The sequence below is a fragment of the Artemia franciscana genome, chromosome 8, assembly GCF_032884065.1.
Source record: "Artemia franciscana chromosome 8, ASM3288406v1, whole genome shotgun sequence".
Lineage (NCBI taxonomy): Eukaryota > Metazoa > Arthropoda > Branchiopoda > Anostraca > Artemiidae > Artemia > Artemia franciscana.
The window spans coordinates 36,725,234-36,736,645 of NC_088870.1; the positions used below are offsets into that span (position 1 = coordinate 36,725,234).

An 11,412-nucleotide genomic window follows, 5' to 3' on the forward strand; every position below is an offset into this window, starting at 1 on the left:
GGCTGAGAATGGCATTCCGTTTCCTACGGCTGAGGTTACCTTTGTTCTTGCGACAGGCGGGATTCGAACCTACAGACTCATGATCCACCAGCCAAATCTTTACCACGGCGCTGTCACAAGATATGATATTAAGTTAATAAAAGTTCTGTTGAATAATTAAAAGTCGAAGAGCATAATCCCGATTCTGTGTGGTTCAGGGAAAATTATAATTCGTACAAAATAAAAGTGGAAGAAATCTTCAGTCCGCCCTCTTACGGGTATCTTACCCTAGATGATATTGTTTGGATTGACGGTAAAACATATCTAAGCAACTCGATGGACTTAACTGTTGGAAATAGTTATGCTGCTGCTACGCTCATAGAATATAATAATAAAGGACATGCTGCAAGAACATTAAGATATTGTGTGACTTGGCATCAAAAATGGAATAATCTTAATGATGAGCAAAGAAAGTATTTGCATGACGTGCGGAACCATTGCAGGAACGGCATTCCGTTTCCTAAGGCTGAGAATGGCATTCCGTTTCCTAAGGCTGAGGTTACCTTTTATGGTTCTGGGGCTACTGGGGTTACTCGGATTGACATCTTTGTTGTAGCCGTAGCTGCGATGGTGGTTGCAGTTACATTTATGACCTAGCACGTCCAATTGGAATAGAAAAAGCCTGAAATTCTCCATATATGATGTCGGATTGAAATACAAATTTAGCCACTGGCACCGGCTCGGCCAAAAACCCTAAAGAGAAGACAATATCTGTCTTCCCTGTCCTGTGGTGGCGCAGTGGAATTGATCATAGCTTGGTAATACGGGACCCAGAGATCGATTCACACTGCAGGAATGCACTGAGGGGCCGACGCAGGGACCATAGTAGTCGAGAAGCGTCGTTAATCTATCTATATATATCTATCTATCTTCTATCTATATAAAAATAAGTTGTCTGTGGATCTGTGGATCTGTGGATCAGGTGACGATCCACAAAAAAGGTAAAAAACTAAAAACTAAAAAAAAAACTGAAAAAACTAAAAAAAGGCAAAAACTACAAAAAAAACTAAAAACTAATAAAAAAAATAAAAAAGCTAAAAAACTAAAAAAACTAAAAAAACTAAAAAACTAAAAAAACTAAAAACTAAAAAAAAAAACTTAAAAAAAGGAAAAAACTGAAAAATAGAAGAGAAAAAGAAAACTAATAAAATTAAGAATAAAATAAAAAAAATAAAAGATAAAAACTAAAAAAAAAGTAAAAAGAAAAAAACGAAAAAAACTAAAAAAGCTAAAAAAAAGGTAAGAACCAATAAAAAACTAAAAAGAAAAAAAGGAAAAAAAAACTAAAAAAACTAAAAACTAAAAAAAAACTTAAAAAAAAGGAAAAAACTGAAAAATAGAAGAGAAAAAGAAAACTAATAAAATTAAGAATAAAAATAAAAAAAAATAAAAAAGATAAAAACTAAAAAAAAAGTAAAAAGAAAAAACGAAAAAAACTAAAAAAGCTAAAAAAAGGTAAAAACCAATAAAGAACTAAAAAGAAAAAAAGGAAAAAAACAAAAAAAAATTTTCATCTAAAAAACTAAAAAAAACTAAAAAAGGTAAAAACTAAAAGAACTAAAAAAGAAAAAAAACTAAAAAAAGGAAAAAAACTGAAAAATAAAGGAGAAACAATCTAAATAAATGACGACACTCAAAGAGAAAGCGACCGGGACAAAAGGAATGTTCGATTAGCAATCAAAAAAGAACCGGGACACAGGGAGTATAAATGACGACGACCGGGACACAGTGACATAACTACAAAGGGGACGCCGGGGTGCACAGGGGGATATATAAAAGAATAAAATTAAGAATAAAATAAAAAAAAAATAAAAAAGATAAAAACTAAAAAAAAGTAAAAAGAAAAAACGAAAAAAACTAAAAAAGCTAAAAAAAGGTAAAAACCAATAAAAAACTAAAAAGAAAAAAAGGAAAAAAAACTAAAAAAACTAAAAACTAAAAAAAAAACTTAAAAAAAGGAAAAAACTGAAAAATAGAAGAGAAAAAGAAAACTAATAAAATTAAGAATAAAAATAAAAAAAAATAAAAAAGATAAAAACTAAAAAAAAAAGTAAAAAGAAAAAACGAAAAAAACTAAAAAAGCTAAAAAAAAGGTAAAAACCAATAAAAAACTAAAAAGAAAAAGGAAAAAAACTAAAGAAAATTTTCATCTAAAAAACTAAAAAAAACTAAAAAAGGTAAAAACTAAAAGAACTAAAAAAGAAAAAAAACTAAAAAAAGGAAAAAAACTGAAAAATAAAGGAGAAACAATCTAAATAAATGACGACACTCAAAGAGAAAGCGACCGGGACAAAAGGAATGTTCGATTAGCAATCAACAAAGCACCGGGACACAGGGAGTATAAATGACGACGACCGGGACACAGGGACATAACTACAAAGGGGACGCCGGGGTGCACAGGGGGATATATAAATGACGATGGCGACTCAGGGAATGGTCGATTCACAGGTGGGACATAGGGACACAACTACAATGGCGCGTAGCGTTTGCATATGACGTCATTATTAGTACATACGGCTTTGTATATGGACAGACAATGGGAAAGCCAAGAATGTTGTATATTCGCAATTTTTACGTAGTTTGAAACACATATATAAATCTATCTATATTCACAGGTGGGACACAGGGACACAACTACAATGGCGCGTAACTAATATAGCGCGTAACTAATATGGCGCGTAGCGACTTACGCGCGCGGGGGGGCTTGGGGGGGCGCGAAGCGCCCCACCAACTAGGTGTTGGGGTTGCACGAAGCGCCACCCCAACAGCTAGTATATATATATAAATAAGTTATTTGGGTGTTATGTCTGTTACACTATGTCTGTTACGCCAGATTATGAAAAATAAAGAAGAAAAAGAAAACAAACTAAAATGTAAAAACTGGGAATTGCATAAATATTTCGAAATATTTTGACAATAGATTAAAGTAATTCGAAAACCTTAAAACAGATACTTAAAATATTGAGGTTTATTATAAATTGTTGAGCAATCACCATCAACAAAACTCAAGGGCAATCGTTAGAAAAATGCGTTATAGATCTGAATACGGATTGTTTTCCCATGGATAATTATTATGTTGCAGGTTCAAGAGTTGGTAAACCTAAAAATCTATTTATATGGACAGACAATGGGACAGCAAAGAATGTTGTATATTCGCAAGTTTTTCTAAGTTAAATATATATATACTAGCTGTTGGGGTGGCGCTTCGCGCCACCCCAACACCTAGTTGGTGGGGCGCTTCGCGCCCCCCCAAGCCCCCCCGTGCGCGTAAGTCGTTACGCCCCATATTAGTTACGCGCCATTGTAGTTGTGTCCCTGTGTCCCACCTGTGAATAGAGATAGATATAAATATATGTTTTTAACTACGTAAAACATGCAAATATACAACATTCTTTGCTGTCCCATTGTCTGTGCATATAAATAGATTGTCAGGTTTACTGACTCTTGAACATGCAACATATAATTGTCCATGGGAAAAACAATCTGTATTCAGATCTGTACCTCATTATTCTAATGATGTGTCCCTGTGTCCCGGTCGTCATTTATATTCCCTGTGTCCCGGTCGTCATTTGTGTCCCGGTGTCCCAGTTTGTAATTTCTCTTTGAGTGTCCCGGTCGTCATTTATATTCCCTGTGTCCCGATGTCCCGGTCCTCATTTGTGTCCCGGTGTCCTGGTCTGTAATTTCTATTCGAACAATCCCTGTGTCCCGGTCGTCATTTATATATCCCACCTGTGCCCCCGGCGTCCCCGTTGTAGTTGTGTCCCTGTGTCCCGATCGTCATTTATATTCCCTGTGTCCCGGTCGTGATTTGTGTCCGGGTGTCCCAGTCTGTAATTTCTCTTTGAGGTTCCCGGTCGTCACTTATATTCCCTCTGTCTCGGTAGTCATTTGTGTCCCGGTCTGTAATTTCTCTTTGAGTATTTTTTCTTTTTAGTTTTTTTTTAGTTTTTTACCTTTTTTCTTTTTTCAGTTTTCTTTTTCTTCTTTATTTTTCAGCGTCACTATGAAGTACATATTGACGAACCTTTGTTTTTTAACTTAAATCTGGTAGGCATTGATGACCTTATCCAAGTCAAAATCCCAAACCCAATCATCATCGCTATCATTTTCAGTTTTGATATGTTTTGACTCTCGCTGTCCAGGTTGATTTTCATCTAACTGCGCGGTTTTGCGTTCTTTAGCCGCAAGCCTGTTTTCTTGCTGTTCTTGTGATTCCTCGGAACGCTTTCTTTTCTTACTTTCTCTATCAGCAGCAAGTTTTTTGGCATAAACTCTTTGAGCAGCTTCCTCGGCTGTTGCCATTGTAGGTTCTTCAGTCATTTTACAATTAAACATTTTTCTGTGAACAAATGTCTTAAATACCGTTAATGACGTCACCGTCAAAGCAAAATGACGACAACTAATTTCATGGCGTCAGTCAACACAGAAACATGACATCACCTGATTCACAGACAGACACACAGACAGACAACTTATTTTTATATATATACTAGCTGTTGGGGTGGCGCTTATATAAAATATATATATAAAAATATATATATAAAAATAAGTTGTCTGTGGATCTGTGGATCTGTGGATCAGGTAAACTGTCTGTCGAGTGACGTCGTGTTTGTCCGCATATGACGTCTGAATTATTTCACACTAATACAAAAGAAGAAAAAAAACTAAAAAAGGTAAAAACTACAAAAAAAATAAAAAGAAAAAAAAACTAAAAAAGCTAAAAAACTAAAAAAACTAAAAAAAGGTAAAAAACTAAAAACTAAAAAAAAAAATGAAAAAACTAAAAAAGGCAAAAACTACAAAAAAACTAAAAACTAATAAAAAAACTAAAAAAGCTAAAAAACTAAAAAAACTAAAAAAACTAAAAAAAGGTAAAAACTAAAAAAACTAAAAACTAAAAAAGAAAAAAACTAAAAAAAGGACAAAACTGAAAAATAAAAGAGAAAAAGAAAACTAAAAAATATAAATAAGAATAGAAAAAACTAAAAAAGATAAAAACTACAAAAAAAAACTAAAAAGAAAAAACGAAAAAAAACTAAAAAAGCTATAGTCACTCGGTGAGAGAGGGTGTCAGAACGGAGAATGAAGGTCCCAGGTTCAAATCCTGGTTAGGCTAAAAAAGGTAAAAAACTAAAAACTAAAAAAAAAAACTGAAAAAACTAAAAAAAGGCAAAAACTACAAAAAAAACTAAAAACTAATAAAAAAAAATAAAAAGGCTAAAAAACTAAAAAAAAACTAAAAAAACTAAAAAAAGGTAAAAAACTAAAAAAACTAAAAACTAAAAAAAAGTAAAAAACTGAAAAATAGAAGAGAAAAAGAAAACTAAAAAAACTAAAAACTAAAAAAAGGAAAAAACTGAAAAATAGAAGAGAAAAAGAAAACTAATAAAATTAAGAATAAAAAAGAAGAAAAACAAAACTAAAAAACGAATGTATATACAGACCGGGACACCGGGATACAAATGACGACCGGGACACAGGGAATATAAATGACCATACATAAGCCATAATGACCAGGACATAAGTAAGAAATATAAATGACGACCGGGACACAGGGACACAACTACAACGGGGACGCCGGGGGGCACAGGGGGATATAAATGACGACCGGGACACCGGGACAGGGAATGGTCGATTAGCAATCACCATCAACAAAGCTCAAGGGCAATCATTAGAATCATGAGGTATAGATCTGAATACGGATTGTTTTCCCATGGACCATTATATGTTGCATGTTCAAGAGTCGGTAAACCTGACAATCTATATATATATGCACAGACAATGGGACAGCAAAGAATGTTGTATATTCTCAAGTTTTACGTAGTTAAAAACATATATATAATATATCTATCTATATTCACAGGTGGGACATAGGGACACAACTACAATGGCGCGTAACGACTTACGCGCGCGGGGGGGGGCTATCTATATTCACAGGTGGGACATAGGGACACAACTACAATGGCGCGTAACGACTTACGCGCGCGGGGGGGGGGTGGCGCGAAGCGCCACCCCAACAGCTAGTATATATATATATATATATATATATATATATATATATATATATATATATATATATATATATATATATATATATATATATATATATATATATATATATATATATATATATATATATATATATATATATATATACTAGCTGTTGGGGTGGCGCTTCGCGCCACCCCAACACCTAGTTGGTGGGGGCGCTTCGCGCCCCCCCCCCAAGCCCCCCCGCGCGCGTAAGTCGTTACGCGCCATAATAGTTACGCGCCATTGTAGTTGTGTCCCTATGTCCCACCTGTGAATATAGATAGATATATATATATATGGTTTTAACTACGTAAAACTTGCGAATATACAACATTCTTTGCTGTCCCATTGTCTTTGCATATAAATAGATTGTCAGGTTTACCGACTCTTGAACATGCAACATATAATGGTCCATGGGAAAACAATCTGTATTCAGATCTATACCTCATGATTCTAATGATTGCCCTTGAGCTTTGTTGATGGTGATTGCTAATCGACCATTCCCTGTCCCGGTGTCCCGGTCGTCATTTACATCCCCCTGTTTCCTCCGGTGTCCCCGTTGTAGTTGTGTCCCTGTGTCCCGGTCGTCATTTATATTCCCTGTGTCCCGGTCGTCATTTGTATCCCGGTGTCCCGGTCTGTATATACATTCGTTTTTTAGTTTTGTTTTTCTCCTTTATTTTTTTCCTTTTTTTTTCTTTTTTAGCTTATTTAGATTTTTTATTAGTTTTTAGTTTTTTTTTCTTTTTAGTTTTTTTTGTCCCGGTCGTCATTTATATCCCCCTGTTTCCCCCGGTGTCCCCGTTGTAGTTGTGTCCCTGTGTCCCGGTCGTCATTTATATTCCCTGTGTCCCGGTCGTCATTTGTATCCCGGTGTACCGGTCTGTATATACATTCGTTTTTTAGTTTTGTTTTTCTCCTTTATTTTTTTCCTTTTTTTTCTTTTTTAGTTTGTTTAGATTTTTAGATTTTTTAGTTTTTTTATTAGTTTTTAGTTTTTTTTTCTTTTTAGTTTTTTTGTAGTTTTTACCTTCTTTTTAGTTTTGTTAATTTTTTTTTTACTTATGTCCTGGTCGTCATTTATGCTCCCTATGTCCCGGTGCTTTGTTGATTGCTAATCGAACATTCCTTTTGTCCTGGTCGCTTTCTCTTTGAGTGTCGTCATTTATTTTTTTCTTTTTTAGTTCTTTTAGTTTTTACCTTTTTTAGTTTTTTTTAGTTTTTTAGATGAAAATTTTGTTTAGTTTTTTCCTTTTTTTCTTTTTAGTTTTTATTGGTTTTTACCTTTATGTTAGCTTATTTTTCAGTTTTTTCCTTTTTTTTTAGTTTTTTTTTATTTTTTATTTTTTTTAGTTTTTTACCTTTTTTTAGTTTTTTTAGTTTTTTTAGTTTTTTTAGTTTTTTATCTTTTTTACTTTTTTTTATTAGTTTTTAGTTTTTTTGTAGTTTTTGCCTTTTTTTAGTTTTTTCAGTTTTTTTTTTAGTTTTTTATTGGTTTTTACCTTTATTTTAGCTTATTTTTCAGTTTTTTCCTTTTTTTTAGTTTTTTTTAGTTTTTAGTTTTTTTTAGTTTTTTACCTTTTTTTAGTTTTTTTAGTTTTTTTAGTTTTTTAGCTTTTGTATTTTTTTTATTAGTTTTTAGTTTTTTTTGTAGTTTTTGCCTTTTTTTTAGTTTTTTTAGTTGTTTAGCTTTTTTATTAGTTTTTAGTTTTTTTTGTAGTTTTTGCCTTTTTTTAGTTTGACAACTTATTTTTATATATATAGATAGTTTTTTTTTTTACTTATGTCCTGGTCGTCATTTATACTCCCTGTGTCCCTGTGCTTTGTTGATTGCTAATCGAACATTCCTTTTGTCCTGGTCGCTTTCTCTTTGAGTGTCGTCATTTATTAGTTTTTTCTTTTTTTTTTTAGTTTTTTATTGGTTTTTACCTTTATTTTAGCTTATTTTTCAGTTTTTTCCTTTTTTTTAGTTTTTTTTTATTTTCTATTTTTTTTAGTTTTTTACCTTTTTTTAGTTTTTTTTTAGTTTTTTTAGTTTTTTAGCTTTTTTACTTTTTTTATTAGTTTTTAGTTTTTTTTGTAGTTTTTGCCTTTTTTTAGTTTTTTCAGTTTTTTTTTTTAGTTTTTTATTGGTTTTTACCTTTATAGTTTTTTTAGTTTTTTAGCTTTTTTATTTTTTTTATTAGTTTTTAGTTTTTTTTGTAGTTTTTGCCTTTTTTTAGTTTTTTCAGTTTTGACGTCACCTGATCCAGTTTTTTCAGGTGACGTCACCTGACACATCCATCCATCCATCCACAGACAACTTATTTTTATATATATAGATAGATATATATATATATATATATATATATATATATATATATATATATATATAAATATATATATATATTTTCTTTTTAGTTTTTTTTGTAGTTTTTACCTTTTTTAATGTTTTCTTCTTTTGTATTAATGCTAAAGCCAAGGTTCAAACCTGGAGCCTCTCGGACCTAGAACCTGAAACATAACGCTTTACCAACTCAGCTACTTCGGCTTGAATACATTCGTTTTGAGCAGCTTCCTCGGGTGTTGCCATTGTAGGTTCTTCAGTCATTTTACAATTAGAAATTTCTCTTTCAACGGTCTTCTTACAATTAAAAATTTGTCTTTGAACGATATTCTTAAATACCTGTGTCCTGGTCGTCATTTATATTCCCTGTGTCCCGGTATTCCAGTCTGTAATTTCTCTTTGAGTGTCCCGGTCGTTATTTATATTCCCTCTGTCCCGGTCGTCATTTGTGTCCCGGTCTGTAATTTCTCTTTGAGGGTTTTTTCTTTTTAGTATTTTTTAGTTTTTTACATTTTTTCTTTTTTCAGTTTTCTTTTTCTTCTTTATTTTTCAGCTTCACTATGAAATACATATCGCCGAACCTTTGTTTTTTTAACTAAAATCTGGTAGGCATTGATGACCTTATCCAAATCAAAATCCCAAACCCAATCATCATCGCTATCATTTTCAGTTTTGATATGTTTTGACTCCCGCTGTCCAGGTGGATCTTCATCTAACTGCGCAGTTTTGCGTTCTTTAGCCTCAAGCCTGTTTCCTTGCTGTTCTTTTGATTCCTCGGCACGCTTTCTTTTCTGACTTTCTCTATCAGCAGCAAGTTTTTTGGCGTAGACTCTTTGAGCATCTTCATCGGCTTTTGCCATTGTAAGTTCATCAGTCATTTTAAACTTAAACATTAATAGATTTCTACGTGAACATATATGTCTTAAATATCTTTAATGACGTCACTGTCATAGCAAAAATGACGACAACTAACTTCATGACGTTAGCCGACACAGAAACATGACGTCACCTGATCCACAGACAGACAGACAACTTATTTATATATATATATATATATATATATATATATATATATATATATATATATATATATATATATATATATATATATATATATATATATATATATATATATATATATATATATATTCACAGGTGGGGCACAGGGACACTACTACAATGGCGCGTTCTCAAATAATAAATATCTGTTTTAATTTCAAGCAATTAAGTCAGTATGTTCATCTAAGGATTTTTCTTTTGCAAATTATGTTCTAATCTCCATAGGGAACGGGCGGGTCTGCTGTGGTCCTCGTAATATCTGCTCGTTTTGAATTTAACTCGATTATTTATTGTAATTTCTGTTCGTTCTGTGTTTCAGTAATATAATGATGGAATGCACTGCAGGGCCGACACAGGGACCTTAGTAGTCAAGAAGTGTCGTTAATCTGATACAATGAATCTTGAAAACAGCCGTCCGAACTTCAAAACAAGTAAAATACGCAATAAAAACTTTAAAGCAGAAAATTCCTCCATAGTTATTTAATGAAAGAATGAATTTTTGACTTCTGCTTTATTATTTGGACTTTCAAATTTTATGTTGAAATTCCATAAAAAATTTTGTCAACATCGTTTCGAAACCTTACAATATTCCACTAACAGTTACTAGGAATGGTTTTGTTTTAACTCGTGCAAACACAATTGTTACCACAATTGACATTCGTTATTTTGTCGAAATGGCAGAAAAATGTCTGAAATGACAGGATATATAAGCCAAAGAATAAATTATAAGGTTCGTTTTCTACGTTTCTAGAAGAACCAGATTAAAAAACTTCCCATTGAAACTTTTCAATCCCACAGACAGGGCCGCATCCAGGATTTTTTTTTCTCGTTTTTTCTTAGGCAAGAATTTCTTTTTGGGAAGGGGGTTATACCAAAAACACATAAAAAATGCATACAAAATTCATTTAAAGCCATTTCTCTTATGTTTTTGCAGGTTAGAGAAATATTTTTTGGGGGGGAGGGGGGGGGTTCAAATGTTCTAACACCCCTAAATATAGCCTTTCCCACAACACACGAATTGTGATCTCATCGTCTTCCTTTTAAATTCTTAGGTAAATTTTATCACAAAAAAACAGTGTCTAATTTTGGATCATTCTTGTTCTAAGATAGAACCCGTGCTGCTTTTTAGATCTAAACTATAAATTGGCAAAACAAGCCCTCATGAAAATTTCCATTGTTATTTACAATTAACAGAAAATAAAGGGGTGCTAGAAGCTTCACTTGCGTAATTCACACAGATGGAACTGAAAGGACAGCTTGCACATGTTTTTCAAATTTAAATAAGTGGCGAAAATAGACTAATTTCTGAACCATTAATGCAAGATAAATAGGAATAAACAACTCAAGCTGGTGATCAGTTTTTTTTTTGAAAAAATACGTTTTGTGTTTTCCAAAAGAAGATGTGACTAAACATAGTGTGATCAAAAACACAGCAATTTTTTTTGGAATGTTATTCTGCAGTAAATTACGAGCAAAATAATAAACCGCAACTAAATGAATTATCAAAAGTGTTTGTGTGTGTGTGTGTGGGTGGGGAGGGGGTAATACTAATATAAATGACTTTCTACAAATTGATAATTATCAACTTGTAGAAACACATACTTTGTAACTACAAATAGCGCGTAAAGAGTTCTTTTACCGACTTATCCGCTTAATATTAACCTCCGCGAATTTAATCCGTAAAAAACAACAAATGTTTATCCAGAAACTTGTCAGCTGCAATGTTATTTGAAAATTGGCTATTTGGTAGAAAAACTACATTAATCAGGTGTACTACAGTTTAAACAGAGCTTATTTAGAAATCCTTGAAAGTGTGGCAGATTTCACAATTACTGTCCCTTTTCGTTTCTCAGCATATAATTTCACACATTCTTACCTTTTTTAAACCGATTGATTTTTTGTTTATAAACAAAGTCATAAATAGTCGGGCTTGTCAGATACCTAATCTTGTG

General features: G+C 32.4%; 2 long non-coding RNA genes across 2 annotated transcripts; one reads left to right on the top strand and one right to left on the bottom strand.

Annotated features, from left to right (window-relative positions):
- Positions 1–783: 783 nt before the first annotated feature.
- Positions 784–5,461, top strand: LOC136030368 (uncharacterized). Its single transcript, XR_010618265.1, has 2 exons — positions 784–980; positions 5,165–5,461. It is a non-coding gene; the product is annotated as an uncharacterized LOC136030368 (long non-coding RNA).
- Positions 5,462–6,386: 925 nt separating this feature from the next.
- Positions 6,387–9,340, bottom strand: LOC136030369 (uncharacterized). Its single transcript, XR_010618266.1, has 2 exons — positions 8,216–9,340; positions 6,387–7,577 (listed from the first exon to the last, which is right to left on the bottom strand). It is a non-coding gene; the product is annotated as an uncharacterized LOC136030369 (long non-coding RNA).
- Positions 9,341–11,412: the final 2,072 nt, after the last annotated feature.